This window comes from Pseudoliparis swirei, chromosome 7 (assembly GCF_029220125.1).
Source record: "Pseudoliparis swirei isolate HS2019 ecotype Mariana Trench chromosome 7, NWPU_hadal_v1, whole genome shotgun sequence".
NCBI lineage: Eukaryota > Metazoa > Chordata > Actinopteri > Perciformes > Liparidae > Pseudoliparis > Pseudoliparis swirei.
Window position 1 is genome coordinate 23,528,520 of NC_079394.1, and position 16,201 is coordinate 23,544,720.

Consider the following 16,201-nt stretch of genomic DNA (forward strand, 5'->3'; position numbering starts at 1 on the left):
CTGACAGGTTAAATGCCTCTTGGTGTTGTCTTACGGTTGGGGCCATGTTGAGGTTGAGAAAGTTACATGGCTGTGACGTCCGACGTGGAATAATAATGAGGCAGACCCAGCTAGGCGTGGGTGGAAGTCTGGATAGAGAGTGAGAGTCAGTTGTTCCACCCAAACGCCGGCTGAAGACGGCAGAGCTCTGTCTCAACACGCATTTTATACAAGTCAAAATGGAAATTGTTTCTCATATCCCACCAGTAATCATGACATGAGGGATTTATCCTTTTAAACTTGAAGCTGTTTCCTTCAAGGTGAAAGTTAGAGACTTTCAAGGTCACCCGTGTGTTGGTTAATTATTCTATATACTTTATACTTCCAGACACTAAAGGTGATTAGGGTAAGTTTATATCTTGTTTTTTGGAGTATTTTGGTTGACGCCAGTTTCAAAATGCTTGTATTATTCTGTTCCATATTAGAGTCCAAAGTTTTTTTACTGAGGGAATGTTGGATATCCATCCATAAATCAGAAAATATTGTCAACGGCCATAAAAAAAGGAACAGAATGTTGTATAAAACCATCTATGAATGATATATCAACAACCCCCTCGGTGAAAATCTTCAGAATACAGAGAGGAATGAAAACTGGAACTTTATTATAGGTGCTGCCGAAGTGGAGATTTCTGGCACAGTTTTTAAAGATATATATTGTAAATTGAAATACAAATAAATAGGGTAAAAAAACATCCACAGTTGATCACTCAAATTAAAAAATATTTATTGTATTACAATTTGTTTCTGAAACATTCTATTTCAATAGTCAAATGAGGCTTTAGCTAATGGAAAATTGGGGAATTTAAGATAAATCTACAGACACAAATAGACAAATCAATAAAATAAACAACTAAATGTGTATTTTAGATTTCCTACTTTAAAATACACTGCAGTCTGGTTTAATTAACCTCCAAACGACGACCCTCTCCATTCCATCTTTCCCTCTCCCCCCCTCTCTCTCCGTCTCTCTCTTCCTCTCTCTCTCTCTCTCTCTCTCTGTCTCTCTCTTCCTCTCCCCCCCTTTCCTCCCACTGTTGTTGACTGGTTGGGCAGGTTATATAACACATGTATGCCTTACACACGTGGCCACAGCAGTAATAGCTGGCCATATTCTTGACGGATTAAAAACATTATCATCGACCCAGTGATCATAATGTTCACATGCAAACAGAGTTTTAGCACCGAGGCGTTAAGAATAATGTTGAAGTCAAGAGAGATGGGTTTTTGACAAACCAAAAATGGATACATTTATTTAAAAAATACTAATAATAAATGAAAGCAGACTTCAGAGAGGGAACAGACATCCTGTGTATAATCTTAACTGAAAGATATATCCGAAGGCATATAGTTACTGTAATGCTGTGTATTATTATTTTTATGGATGGGGGCAAAACAATACATTTAGTGGCCTTTCTACTTTAAGGCTTTTTAAAGGATCTTTATTTAAACAATTAAAAATAAATAAATAAGTTATGCGAGAGCAGGCCTATGTCCTTATAATTATTCCTGCTGTATAAGAAAACGATTGTAAAATATTGTGAACAATTTCAGATATTTTTAATAATAAAGTCTGATTTTTAGCTAAATGCTTATGTAATTGTTCATTGAGGGACATCCCTGAACACGTTAATGGTATTAACCTCCCCTTGTGTCACCATGTCCTCAACAGATTGACCACTACCCCTCCCCTCTCCCCCCCCCCCTTCCCTGTCTCACTCAACCCCCCCCCCCCCCCCCTTCATCCCTTTAGCTGTCATCCCGAGCAGCGCTGAGACGGCGGCTCAATCCCTAAACGCCCGGATGAGAGCAGAAGGCGACGTTCAGGGCAACATGGTCGCGTGAGTCGTGGTCAACCGGTCCATTCCATCCGGGTGGTTGTGGGCAAACGACGACGACAGCCACTGCTGGAATCTGTGACATTTTCGACGCGACCCACGGAGAGCGTTTCTGGGAAAATACACAGGCAGCGATAGAGACGTGGAGGCGGAGAGGAACGGCACATTTCCCCCCTCTTTCTGCGGTGTCCTATTTCGTTGGTAAGTACAATTTGTCTGGCAAAAAAACCACAAAAAACGCTGCCCCTGTGTCTCCCCCCACCCCCTCCCCTCGACGGGGTTTCTACCTTGTTTCGCCACTTTGCTCGCGCATTTCTTTGTGGTGAGCGTGTTTGCGTGCTGCGTTTTGGGGAGGAGGACCGGGGCCTGGTGAGTGTGAACTACCGCGTTAAAAGAGAAAATGCCCAGTGTGTGTGTGTGTGTTTGTTAAAAGCGGCTGCTGCGGCTCGTGGCCACGCAGTTTTTCAACGTGTACCTATATATACATATACGGCCGTGTACATGTATATATATATATTGGCGTGAGGCTTTTCGAGTCACTGCTATCAAATGTCGTACACCGCCTTAAGTGGCTCGCATTGTGGTCTTTGAGTGCTCGAGACATTGTTGCCACTGGTCAAGCCCCGACCGACTGAATGGAGCTGCTACACGTGTGCGTCTGTGTGTGTGACTCCACATCCGATTTAGTATCGCGGCAGCACCAGCGTCGACACACTGGTCTGTCGACTTGTCTGAACCAGAATGGGGACATTTAAAAGGGAAGGGGGAGAGAGAGCGCGCGCATGGCCCAGAGCACGACCATCAAAATCACTTCACTTGTTAATCACGAGAGTTCATTACACTCTTCGGCTCCCTCCGTGCGCTGAGCAGATCTGACAAGGCGGGCCGAACGCATCGGAGCATGCGCAGTACGCGCCGCCCTCTACCGCCCCCGTTGCCCAACACGAATTAGAAGTTTTGGGACCAGCCTATCTCCCGCAGCGCTCCGTGGCTTTTCTTTTTTAAATGTTTCTTTTGTCACGTTGTACTCTCGCGCTATTAAACCGCGGATGGTCTCATTGTTTTCACGGGGGGAGGGGGCGAACCAGATGTGTTCACCTGCAGATTTCGTGCCTGCGATATAGGTCGCCAGACAATCGTTATAACGTGTTCTATTGCTTCTCCCCTCCCCTCCGGGCAAGCCTCTTCCATTGTCAACCATGATAGATAAATATTGTCCAACAACAGAAGTCGCCATCACTGGAAAAGGTCAACATAGAGGGGTGGAAAGAACAGCAGGAACACCCTACAAAATAAGTATTAGGAGTACATGTACCACACTAAACAAAATAGTTTTGTGTTGAAAGTGTGGTGTGCATGTGTTGTCAGCTAATTTAATGCAGTCTAAATGCTACGCGTTTTTTTAATAACATATGTTATTATTAGATTCTTCTTATGCATTAACTAATGTGTCATTATTATGCATTATGTGTCAGCAGCAGCTAATTTACTGCTATGCACTACTTTACTGTCAGGTAATTCCATCTATAATGAAATATTAAATATATATAAAAAAGAATAAAATAAATACTATTTTAATTTGTAAAGTAACTAGCCATGCTGTCCAATACATGGAGTGCAGTGAAAAGTACAAATGCAACCTCTAAAATGCAGTGGAGTAACGGTATGAAGTAGCATGACACGGAAATACATGTAAAGTACAAGTACCGTACATCAAGTTTGTACTTGGTGCAATACTGAAGTAAGTGTCCCTCCTGTAGCGTAGGTGCTGCAGTATTTTTTGCGACAGAGAGCATTTATTGTGTGCCCGTTGGTATGGGTTGCATTAGATTGTCACGTCTCCTGTTATTCTGTCCTTTCACTCTTATTCCAAGTAGAACATGTCACATAAAAAAAAAATCTTTTATATTTCACCCCCCTTCCCCAACTCTAAACATGTCTTATCCTATGGCCTACATAGGCAGTGGAAGCACATAGCGCTCGAGTTAATGATTAATCTGCTTATAGCGATAAGAAAGAGTGAGAAGAATGCCAGATTAATTTTTCTCCCTAGTTGCTTTCTCAGGAAAGCTTTGCTTTGAACATTTTTAATTCCTGTATAAACAGCAAGCACTCATAAAGTTGCGAAATCCCACATACACTGATTGTTGTATCTCCTTCAGCCATAAAGTTTACAAGACAGATATGAAATTGTATTGGGATAAGATAGGCCGATTTATGACTTCCCCTCCTTTTTTATGTCTTTTTTTTGTATATAAGCAAACAGTCCGGGGGCTTTCTTTTGTTGACCGCCTCATGAGAAAAGGACCACAACGCCAGCCTCTCCCTCTCCTTTGTTCAGAAGCATTCCCAGCTATCTGTGAAATAAGCCATTATGAAAACGGCATTGGAATGTTTTTGCGGCGCCTCGCGCCTGTGTTTACGCCTCAGATGCAGCGTTCCTAGAAACTACCTGAAAAGGTAATTTATTGCACCCACACAGTCTTAATCTGCTGTTTTGTATGTTCGCTCTCCAAGAACAACATTTGGTTAAACTTTTGGGAAAGAGGCAGGGGGGGGGGGGAGGAAGACACTTTCAAATACGCAATAATTTGATTTTTCTATCACTACCTCATGAAATTCAGTTCACAGAAAGAGACGGAATAAATTTTAATTTTGACTGTACTTTGACCCGTCCTTTTTGCGCGTGTAATCCTTCCGGAAGGAAAAAAAAGAAGAAAAACAAACACTGGAGCCCGAGTGATTCACACTAAACTGTCAGTCCGCGTCGACAGGGTGCAGCCGCAGCTCAGACCGCACCCTCAACAGACTGTCTTTTTTTTTTGTGGTGCTAACCCACGAATCCCAAGTGCTTCGCAACAGACGCACCAAGCCGCCGCACATTTCAAACAGCAGTCAGGTCGACAGCTACCGCTCGTGACTGGAAGTCACGGGAGGTCTGTGTGTGTGTGTGTGTGTGTGTGTGTGCACATTATGTAATGTTGTCATGTTCAACAACGATGCCAAGAGAGCAAGTGAGTCGGACCAGTTTTTCGGCACGGAATGTGTGCTTTCTCGGTACATACCGGGGGGTTCACTTTCTGTGAACTTCTTGCCGTGCATGTTAAAAAATCACCTCTGGCCACTCGCTAAGAGGCAGTGGACGCCACATTTCTGCAAGGTGCTCCTTTTTTCTTTTATCTTTCCCGAAAATACTTTATATGCTTTGGTATCATTTGTGAACGTTGTTTCGAAGCCCAATGTAAATTTGTTGTTATGATGAAACTACCGGCAACAATACACACTTTTGATTAAATGCCGTGATGTAATACTTGTCGTTTCTGGAATTTCAAGTCTGGGGATCCGCTGCCGCTCTTTGTTTCATGTCCGCCACTTAGCCCAAGTCTGAAATGTCTCAAAGGTATGAGATGGCTTAGGAGGACGTTTTGTACGGACTGGCGTGTTCCCCAGACGATGAATCTTGACGACTTTGGTGATCCCCTTTTCCCTGCAGCATACTTGTGCTTGCTCTCGGGTTGACCTCTGACGTCGGTTGCCGTGATTTGCATCACCTGTCCCAGTTGGTTTAAAGGCCAGTCCGGGTGGTGTGGGGGGGCTGTTGTTGCTGTATCGTATCCTGAAGATAACCGGAACATTGATCTTTAATTAGTTTCCCTATTCTTTCTTTAGCCCTCTTGCGACACCGTGAGGTTTGAGTGAGAGCATTTTCATAACTGTTGGACGAGTGGCCTTGAAACTTGATAGGCATCCACATTTTTAAAATTCATTCGAAATCTACGTTCATGAATGTCATCGGCAAAACCGGTGACATTCCCCATCATCCTCGATTGTAGGATTGAGGTTATTATTAAACAGAAAATGTTGGCAAGCTCAAATGCTACAGCAGGATGCGTTAGCATTTAGCTCAAAGTACCAGTACAGTTTTTACAAAGTCTGTAAAACAATTGTTAACAATTATTAATCAATATAGAATTGTCACATTACATATATATATATATATATATATATATACACACATACATACAGGGTTCATCTGTTCATGGAAAACCTGGGAAAGTCATGGAATTTAAAAATAGTTTTTTCCAGGCCTGGAAAAAGAAATTTGGTTTAAAGTCATGGAAAGGTCATCGAAATCCATCGGTCAACATGTGTATGAACCCTGTATATATATATTTGTTCTTCATAAATATATACATTTTGATCTTTCCATGTCTCATGTCGAGCCGTGGGAAAAGAGACAACGTACGGTAAATGCACCAAAGTCACTTCTGGTTTCCATGACGGTAGGGGCCCGGCGTGCGGGTCGGCCCCTTCTGCCAGTCGGCGCGTCCGCGTCTCTGCGGGTGACAGAGGCAGTTGGCAGCGGCGCTGGTCGTGTCCACCGACGAAGAACAGTCCGTCTCTCTGATCGCGGCCCACCTCGTTGCCCTCAGCGGTACAATCGCACTGTTATGTCTGAGCCCTCTTATGCCATGACAACATCACATGATAGCGCAGGGAGAGTGGGAAGCTTCATCCTGTGTGTGTGTGTGTGTGTGTGCGTTTGTCTCTGCTTGTAAACAGCATTGCTCAATCCATGTTATTTCTCAAAAAGAAAAGTAGTTAAGCATGTTGCCGTTCAAGGTGAGCTGATAACGCATCCTTTTTTATTATCAAGAAAGGTCAAACCGAGAACGCTGAAGGAAGCGGGAAGGGTTGTTGTTGTTGTTGTTGTTGTATGAGGAGGAAGAGCGCACATTAAGCAAGTTGCTGAAAACAAAGTTCAGAAAACAGCAGTTCTTCTCTTGATGATTTAATTCCAGCATTGCTTCAGGGTCAGGGCACCATTAAAATCCAAACCATCTCCGCTCTTAATTGGACTACTTTTACAACCACTGCTCCAGTTTTAAGCCCCAGCTTTTAACCAGATCTAAGTTGCCTCGACGCAAAAACAACCCTCTGCATTTAAATGCTTAGATATTTGTGGTCTGCACACATGTATATGCACGCCGCCGGCTTCAGGGAAGTCCTGTCTAGTGGGCGAGAGCACGAGATGCGATTTTAAAATTGCCGAACCTGCATTCTACGCCGTCCCCAAAGTGAGCCTTTTTTACACGCCTCGTAACAATGCTACCGATTCTTCCGCCGGCGTTCGGTCCTCTCGGAACAACTCGTCTCCTTTGTCTTCTTGACAGACATCAGCGTTTATGGTTAGAGTTGACTCAGCTTGTTGAATCATGCCGGTGGCCAGAGGCTTCCCGGAAGTTCTGAGATTCTCCCCATAAAATGAGAACTTGCATGTCAACAATTAGCCGTTTACTGTACCACCCCCAGGTAGCGTGTGACCGCTTATCGTCTCCTGCATGCTTTTCTTCTTCTTTTTCTCCCTTCTGACCCGTTGGGTGGTTTTGGCTGCGTTTGTCCTCTCCACTCGGTGCCATGAGAGACGTTTTTTCCCCTCCTTTTTTCTGTAGCGTTTCTGGTGGCCTTCTGTGCGCGGCAGGGTCCGTATCAAAGCGCCGTCGCACAGAGCGTCTCTTGTTTTGGGTGCTGGCCCGGTGTTAACTATGCTAATGACAGGCTTTGCTGGCTGAACTGTGAGGCATTGTGCTTTTTATTTATGGGCGGTAGAATGGACATTGCTTCCCCGTTCTTCTCGCTCAAGTACATTTGCTCAGGAGCTTGACTTTAATTACTCACGATAACACAACATTTGACTTTTGGAAGTCTTTTTGAGGACAAAGCACCGTGAGAGAAGCATGGGGTAACACGTTATTTATGGAGTTCGGAAAGGTCCGTCTCATCGGCAACACATTTAGTTGTTTTTGTGTCTTGCGGATACAACATCTATGCTACTGTTGCCTCTGATTATCCAAAAGAGCTAGTTTTAAAATTGAGATATGATTGGCAAAACTGTGTGGGTGAGCTGCACAATATTTAGTAATTTAACACATTTCAGTGTGGATTACTTCTCTCCTCGTTTGTCACTCAATTCTGAGTTGGAAGTCTGGTGAAAGTAAGGCAAGTTTTTACCGCTGTTCCCGTCCACAGAAATCCACAAGGTGTTGTCAACTGATTGGCGAGCTGATATCATTGACTTTAATTCTTGCGATCAGACCGGTTCGTACATTTCTCCCGAAAGTCATGAAACATTAAAAAAAATTATTGATGTAATAAATCGTCCGAAACCACTAATGATTCTCGTCTCCTAAATGTTCTCAGACTCATTATTCTGCTGCGCAAGAAGCTGATTTATTTGTTTGGAGGGGCAGCGGTTACACTCTCATGGAGTCTGGTGGAGACAATTCAGTGGTAAACGACACAGTTTCTCAATTAATCCTTCAGACATAACCTCGTGATCAAGCCACATGTTTCTCATGATTTCCAGCTTGTGTAAATGGTGCTGTTTGAACAGGTGTGAGCTCACGTGTCTGAACCCTTGACCTTCCCAGACCGGACCCTGTCCATCGCACTGTGCTGTGTTGACGCCGTTGCCGACATTTTTTTGGGCCGTTTTAAATGTGCGGATGGGCCAGGGCTCCAAGTAAGGATGAGCAGCCGGCTGACTGGTTACTGCACACACACGCATACACACATACACACAAACACACATACACACACTCATGTGACGCTGCTATTTCTGGCCAAAATCCCCCCTCCTCCCCCACAGGCCTTTAGCAACAAGAGCGAGCAGTGGATACGTGACACCTCAAAAAGCTGCAAGGTTAGGGTGGTGGTGGGGGAGTGGAGGTGGTGGGGGTGGGGGGGGGGTTCCCAAGCTAGGCGGAGCGGCGGCACGTACGAATGCAAATTCTTCTGTCGGAGATCAAATGGAAAGGAAGGCTCGGCGCACTGCTGTCCCGCACGATGTCACGATGTCAAGAGACCGAGTTTTTCTGAGAGCTGGTGTAGGTGCTTACTTAACAGGTTATTTAGAAATCCAATTTTCTAAATAGTTCAGTGTCAACGCAACACTAAAATGGGTTACGATGGTTACTGTGATTTGGGGTGCACCGTGTGCCTCGCCGCGTGTAAGGGACTGGTAGACGTGCAAGACGACGCTTCACCTCCAAGATTGCTTTGTAGAACAACAATGAATACATAGAAATCAATTCACTGATTTAAAAATGATAAATCATAACATTGTCCCAGACACCATATCCAGCTTTTTGAGTCGGCAACGGCTTGATACGGTGATGCGCCATTTGACCGTCTAGCTTGGTTTCGTAATCCCGGCTGCAGCAGTGAGCCGATCACACGCCACAGTGAAGCAAATCGTCTTTTTCTTTCTTTTCTCCGTCGAGAACACTGAAAGGATCGATTGCTGATATGATTGACCGGAGAAGTTACTATACGTGTTGGTTCTTAGTAGGGATGCACCGATCTGATCGGCGCCGATCCATATCGGCCGATATTCGCATTATCGGTTTTGATCGGCGTTCTCAAAACGGCCGATCAAAACGGCCGATCAGATGACGTAACATCTGCGAGAACTATCAGAGACGTTTCAATCGCCGCGCATCGCAATGGAGACGATGCGCCCGGCGAGGGCCGCAGAGTGAGAGGTCCACGAGGGGATCCTCACCACCGAGCGGCGTCCCCGTCCCCCGAGTTGAATCTCTGGGTCGACTCAGCCGACTCTCACATGTCTGAGCCCCTACAGACTGATGTTCACGGTAAACACATTCGATCTGAAGCGCGCGAGGGTTTTGATAAAGTTAGCGGAAGGATTTAAGTGACAACATCCGGTTTTGTAAAGTTAGCGGAAGGAACCACGTGAAACAACATCCGTTTATCAAAATAAGATGTCGACAAATCATACACGAACATATAAAAGTAAACAATGAACTGATTTTGTATCTTTATAGATCGTTTCTGAGATTTAGCTTAAATTATGCTCAAATTTAAATATTTTTACTGTACCAAGGAAGAGTTTATAAAAATAAGTCAGACTTTTGTATGTTAAAAAAAGTCCTGTAAATAGATTTCCCCAAGAGTTCCAGGAAATGAATGATGCAGATGTGTTCCATACATATCTGAAATCCCGTACAATAGCAATCAAACAATTTTAATGTATCAATTAGGACATTTTTCAAAGTAAAAGTCCTAAATGTTTAAAGAAATCTGTAATTTCTTTAATGTTTGAGGTGCTTTATATATGTATTTCCTCATAGTCCTAGGCAATAATGCTACACAATAAATAGAATGCTTCAATCAACACTGTGATCGGTGATCGGTATTATCGGATCGGCAGATACTGATTTCAGTGATCGGTGATCGGCACCAAAAACCTGATCGGTGCATCTCTAGTTCTTAGTTATTTACCTTTTTTAAAAGGTGATCGAGTCCCGATACCCAGCCCTGATCTAGACGTACATGTAAAAGCTAAATGAACCGCAGGATATTACAGCAAAGTATGTCTTTGATGTCCCCCGAGACATTTAATTATACAGAGAAAATACTGTTGTGATCACATGCGATGACTGCGCTGAATCATGTCATTACGCTTAACGAGCTGAGGCTGCCTCACAGTATTAAGGGGCCGTTTTCTTTTTTTCTCTCTTTTTAAAGGGGGTTTAATCAGGGCATTCAAAACTGAGGGGATGAGATGATTAGTGGTCTAATAAAGGTGTCGTTGCCCTCTTTGTTTTTAATAATGGTAAATTGCATAATTGGTCCTCACTAGATGTATGACAAAACAGAGAAATGAGCAATGTCGAGTGTTTTATAGGCCAGTAGACTCTGGGAGATGTAGATTGAGTATCCCCCCTCCCAGCGAACAAGTTCCCAGCGCTGCACAGGTGACGACATCTTCATAATGTTTCACACATTCCAGCCCTGCCAAGGCTTCAGAGTGAGCTGTGAAGTGAAAGTTTAACAAGGCTATAACACAGCGGGGGCATCAACCAATCACGTTGTTTGGAAAGGACAACAAAATGGAGGAGGCAATGGAGTCGGGACCAGGACGGCCAGCTTTATTATAACAACCGTAACAAACAGAGCGCAGACCTGATCCTCACTGTTTTTTACTTTTCACAATAAAAGCGCAACAAAGCAGCGTACAGTGTCTTAGGCCATGCACAGTTCAGCTCAGACGGACTGCCAGACTCTGGGTCAGTAGGATTCTGGTAGTTGGTCCTTTGCCCGCGGCAATCCATACCAACCTTTGTTTTCTTGAATACAGTTCTGATGCAAAATATTTTTAGGGGTGTATCTTTCAGGTTGGTTTATTTTTGTCCATAAAAGTAGCAGGTAGCTAGGCTGTTGTTGAAGCCTCAGAACTGAGACCTAATTACTTTTGTGGATTCTTGGGAGCTGCATATGGGAAGCTAACAATGCGGTCCTCAGTTATAGACACAGTCAAATTTAAATGGTTTGTCACGAAGTGAACGACTATGCAATTTATCAACCAATGTAGAGCCACTTTTGAATGTCAGGATTAGATGTCAATAGTATTGAGTAATGTCAAGTATGCTACTAATGTACTATTTTCGTATACAGGACTGTCTCAGAAAATTAGAATATTGTGATAAAGTTCTTTATTTTCTGTAATGCAATTAAAAAAACAAAAATGTCATGCATTCTGGATTCATTACAAATCAACTGAAATATTGCAAGCCTTTTATTCTTTTAATATTGCTGATTATGGCTTACAGCTTAAGAAAACTCAAATATCCTATTTCTAAATATTAGAATATCATGAAAAAGTATACTAGTAGGGTATTAAACAAATCACTTGAATCGTCTAATTAACTCGAAACACATTTTCAAATGTTTGATTTTGTTTTGCTGTTATAAATCTTTTTTTTTACTTGGTCTGAGGAAATATTCAAATTTTATGAGATAGGATTTTAGAGTTTTCTTAAGCTGTAAGCCATAATCAGCAATATTAAAAGAATAAAAGGCTTGCAATATTTCAGTTGATTTGTAATGAATCCAGAATGCATGACATTTTTGTTTTTTTAATTGCATTACAGAAAATAAAGAACTTTATCACAATATTCTAATTTTCTGAGACAGTCCTGTATATGCAAAAAAAAATCAAATCTTCGATGGATTTGATGTGTATCCAGGTCTATTCATGTAGAAACAAAGGAAGTTTGCTGCACTCATACATCTCGTTCATGGAGAACACAAACACAGGCCTGTAGTTTGTTTAATACATGGGAACCAATGGCAATTTTAAATGATATGCATACATATATTTTTATATTGCACTTTGATAATTCCATAAAATCATCATTGATGTCTGCGAAAGAGGCCAAACCCTCCCGATTAGTTGTGCCGCAGTTGTGCTGCAGCTTCATCGCGCTCCTCGTCCTCATCAGCAAAGTGAGAGTGGAGGCGATGCATCTAGCCAGAGACGTTATTTGATTTCTTCAATTCCATAAAGGAGCAATGGACAAACCGGATTATTCTAAAGTAATTTCGTGGGTGCTGTGCATTGTTCTTTCGTGGAGGCAGCTGTTTATCTCAGTTTTTCACCCACGATAAACTACAGCTTGCACAGCAGTTACTACAGCACTGAGAACTTTTAAATGGCATTTACAGCAAAGTCCATGTGTTGTGAAAGTCCAGTGGCACACAAGGGAAAATAACTAGAAAACACGGAAACAATTTTGATCCCGACGGGATTAGAGGTGAGCCTCCGTCACCGGAACACCAGCAGACCGCTTGTCACAACGAGTCGTGTCAGCGCGCTGCGACGGCGCCCGCACACAAAGAAAAGTAGCCCGTGTCACGCAGCCTCCGACAGTCGCCATGCTCAAATCTCGAGACGCCGCAGCCGTGCTAAATCGTTTAGATTAATTGATTGTGTTCGTTGGGTTTGAGGTATTGGTGGACCAAAACCTGCAGTGTTGCCATCTGGTTGGAGCTCGCTTCACAAATGCAGAACCAAAACCGGACCTTAGTGTGACATTGGTCACACTGTGTGTGTGTTTTTGAGATGAACTCATCCATGCGTCCGAATAGTTGCGGCCGCAGCCGTGCATATCCTGGTGGTATTTTCCCTCTGGATGACAAGTCCCGATCGTTTTTTTGTTGTTGTGCGGACGTCACTCGGGTCTCCATCGATCCTTTACGAAGAGAAACTTGAATTCTTGGATCGACTGGATCCGGCTGTTCTCCACGATGGAGAATGCATAATACATTGCCGCGTTTGTGTTGGTGTGGCTGACCTTCATTGCCTCTGCTTTAGGATCCATGATTTCACAAATGTTGTGAGGACATTTCTTTCATTTCCAGCTCATGCACGTAGTAACACAGGAACCACAACAACACGTGTCACTCGTTACCCGAGCCGTTCATCCGACCCGATCGGTACTGCAACTCAAAGATGAGAAGGAAGAGATGAGAGTACTGTACACAAGAAGTGGACGTAGCCAATGTGACGTCCCCGATTGGTTTCCTAGACTGCCGTTCCGAAGCCTTGAGTTTGCAGATTTCGCCGTCGCCATCTTGGATTACGGCCGTCGTTTTCCACAACAGATGAACAGAAGTGACAGAATGCGGACGAGTGATGCAGAGACGCCGTATCCGTCTCTGGTAGTGGCAGCAACCTGTCAATCACAGTCAGCCCGCCCTAAAGCGTACCCTGCTTTATGGTCTGTACAGACTCAACGCCCGCTCTAGTTTACTCGACGTATTGTTTCCATATGACCAGCTTTCATCAGCTCCCTCCCTACTGCATGATAGTATGTAAAGATATCATTCAAAAAAAAATTATACAGAGCTTCAGCACAGTTATTAAAACTGCCTTTTACTTTCGTGAAAATTCCCCCCCAAAGATAAGATAAAAAAGTAGGAAATCTGACCACGACATCGGATGCCAACTCTTTCTGACAGCTGACACCTTGTGGTGCGAATCACGACACCAACTGCTCTACCAAATGCCAGTCACTTAAAAATAAGCGTTTCCCTTGAGAGACCCCTTGATGCGATTACGGGTGCCACGTGAACCGCCGGTCCGGGTGGGCGCTGTCGGCCCGCGGCTAATGCTAGCGGCACATTTTTCAGCATTACTCTTAGCTTTCTTAGAATAACAACGGCGAGGTAATCCGCTGACTCGCCTAATCCGACCGGCCTCGTGTCTCCTCCGCGGCGTGTCGGCTGATGTTTAACGTATAGCTAATGCACTGTGTGTACACGTGTGCGCAGATGAGTGTCAGAGGCCTGGCATTCCTGTAAAGTGGCGGCAGAGCAAAGGACCCCGTGTCCGCCCGCCGCCCCGCCCGCACGACGTGCGCACAGCAGCAGGTCTAATCAAAGCACTCCATAATGCTATTAGCTGGGTCATGTGCTGGAAGCCTGTATTAGGAGCAGGAGGGCATAGGTCACTAGATCCAGTTTAGGAGGGGGGGGGTCTCTCTCTTTCTCTCTCTCTTTTTGCTTCTGTTCTCATCTTTTACCTCACATGTGGGCACAACGACATTCAAGGTCGCAGACTTCCTATCACGACTTGACGGGGCGCCACGGAACGTAGGACTCAATTGCGGAAATGAGGAAGTCAGAATTCAGGAAAAAGTAACATCTTTTACTGGGCAACATTTAGAGACGAACCGACACAGACAAGAGGTCGACACAGACTAAATACAAAGGGGAATGAGGCACAGGTGGAAACAATGAGGGCGGGGTCTGCAATCACAGGAGGGCGGCACACAAGGAGGGAGGAGTCTGAAACGAGAGACTGGGTGAGTGACAGACAACACAACAGAAACAGAACAGTGAACACAGAACTACCCAGAGGGTCTGGGTGTAACACTTCCGTCCTGCTGGAGTTACTCAGAGTTAATAGAAACAGGCGCATCATAATACTCTATCTAGGAAAAATAGCAGTTGGTTCATCAGTTCTTTTTCTTTCTTTCTGTCCTTACATAATGAAGGTAATTATTTCCTCTCTCCCTGAAATATGTCCACACATCGTCGGCATTCAGGTGCTTTTAAAACTCTAATCGTGCGTCCCGTTCCGTAACCTTTGTTCTCGCCCTGTGTAGAGCTTTCCTCTAATGCTCTCACAGGGCTAAACACAACCCGCAATTGGTCAATCTCGTGAAACTTCCTACAACTGCAATATGAGCATGTGACGTATGTATCGATTGATTAGACCAGGCACGCGGAGGCAACTTTTAAATGACAGGAGGCCAAACATCAAACCTTCGGGTGGTGCAGGGGATGAAGGTTTGACATTTGGCCTGGCCCTGGCTCTTTATTACTATAATTATTATTCAAAGTCTAATTTGATGATTTAGATGCACCCTGGCTGACTTGCATTACATTGTAAAGCCATTTATTTTAAACGCGAGTGAGAAAATGGACGACAAGCCAAAAGAAACGCTCCTGAATTCCCAAACGGATCACGCGACTCGAAGGCAAGCGGCCAAGTGGAGAACACTTTCATGAAGAGATCGCTGGTCGGTCGCCAGAACAGAGAGAACCAGGAGCATTCGTCCCCATTCGACGGAGGCCTAAAACATCATGACTCATGTTCATGCTTTCTAACAGTCCTTTTTTTCGTCTATTCATGCACGTCGGGCCGTTGAGTGAGTGATCAGCAGCTGGCCGCTCGGTCCATTCGCGCACCTCACAGTTGCGTATTGATCAGACAAGAAGACACGCTTATCAACTCCAGTGTTGCCCCTACCATTATAACAGGGTGAAATATCTCTGCACTCTCACTAGCACCCCCCCCCCCCCCCCCCCCCCGTTAACAACTCTTCTCGGCTCGCGCGCGCCAGAGCTCCGATGCCGGCGCGCGCCTCGCTCAGCCGTGATGGGCGCACACAGGTGAGCACACCTCAGTGTTAAATTAAGCTTAGGGCACCAACATGGCTAGCAGCACTAGTCCCGCCCCCCTGAAGCTGTAAACTTAGGGAAAACACTGAACTCGATTACTATTGATCCAAACAGAACGAGGGTTCGGCTGTAGCCGACTTGAAACATACTATTGAGAACATATTCGCTGACGTGCACGTGATGAACACAGGTTTTTGTTTTTTTCCATCGCAGACTTTTTTTTGCCTTAGGCGCTCGGGATTTGTCATAGGCGTTCGGGAAAACGGCATAGGCGCGCGCCCAAATTTTCTCTATGCAGGAAAAACCCTGCACACACACACACACTCTCTCTCGCAAATACCGGCAGCCACTTTACCCCAGTAGCACATTTTAATTCCACGCAGCCTGCCAAACGGCAGATTACCAGTCTCTGTTGAGAAAGAGGGAGGTTAGGTGGAGGTTAGGTGGAGCTCCGAGCCTGATCAACAATTCTCCGCTTCCGCATCAAGGGATGAGGAGAGATCGGGAGAGGGGGCGGGGGGGGGGGGGGGGGGGACAGAGAGAGAGGGTCAGGG

General features: G+C 44.6%; 1 protein-coding gene across 3 annotated transcripts in view; it reads left to right on the plus strand.

Moving 5' to 3' along the window:
- The window catches only part of slc20a2 (solute carrier family 20 member 2), a 45,962-nt gene that overhangs the window by 4,041 nt on the left and 25,720 nt on the right, over positions 1 to 16,201 (plus strand). For 2 of the 3 annotated variants that reach the window (XM_056419858.1, XM_056419857.1), the window contains exon 2: positions 1,790 to 2,075. The gene's annotated coding sequence lies outside the window, so the exon portion shown is untranslated. Of the gene's footprint in view, positions 1 to 1,789; positions 2,076 to 2,162; positions 2,244 to 16,201 lie in introns of those variants that run through there. The other variant, XM_056419859.1, reaches the window with a different exon arrangement.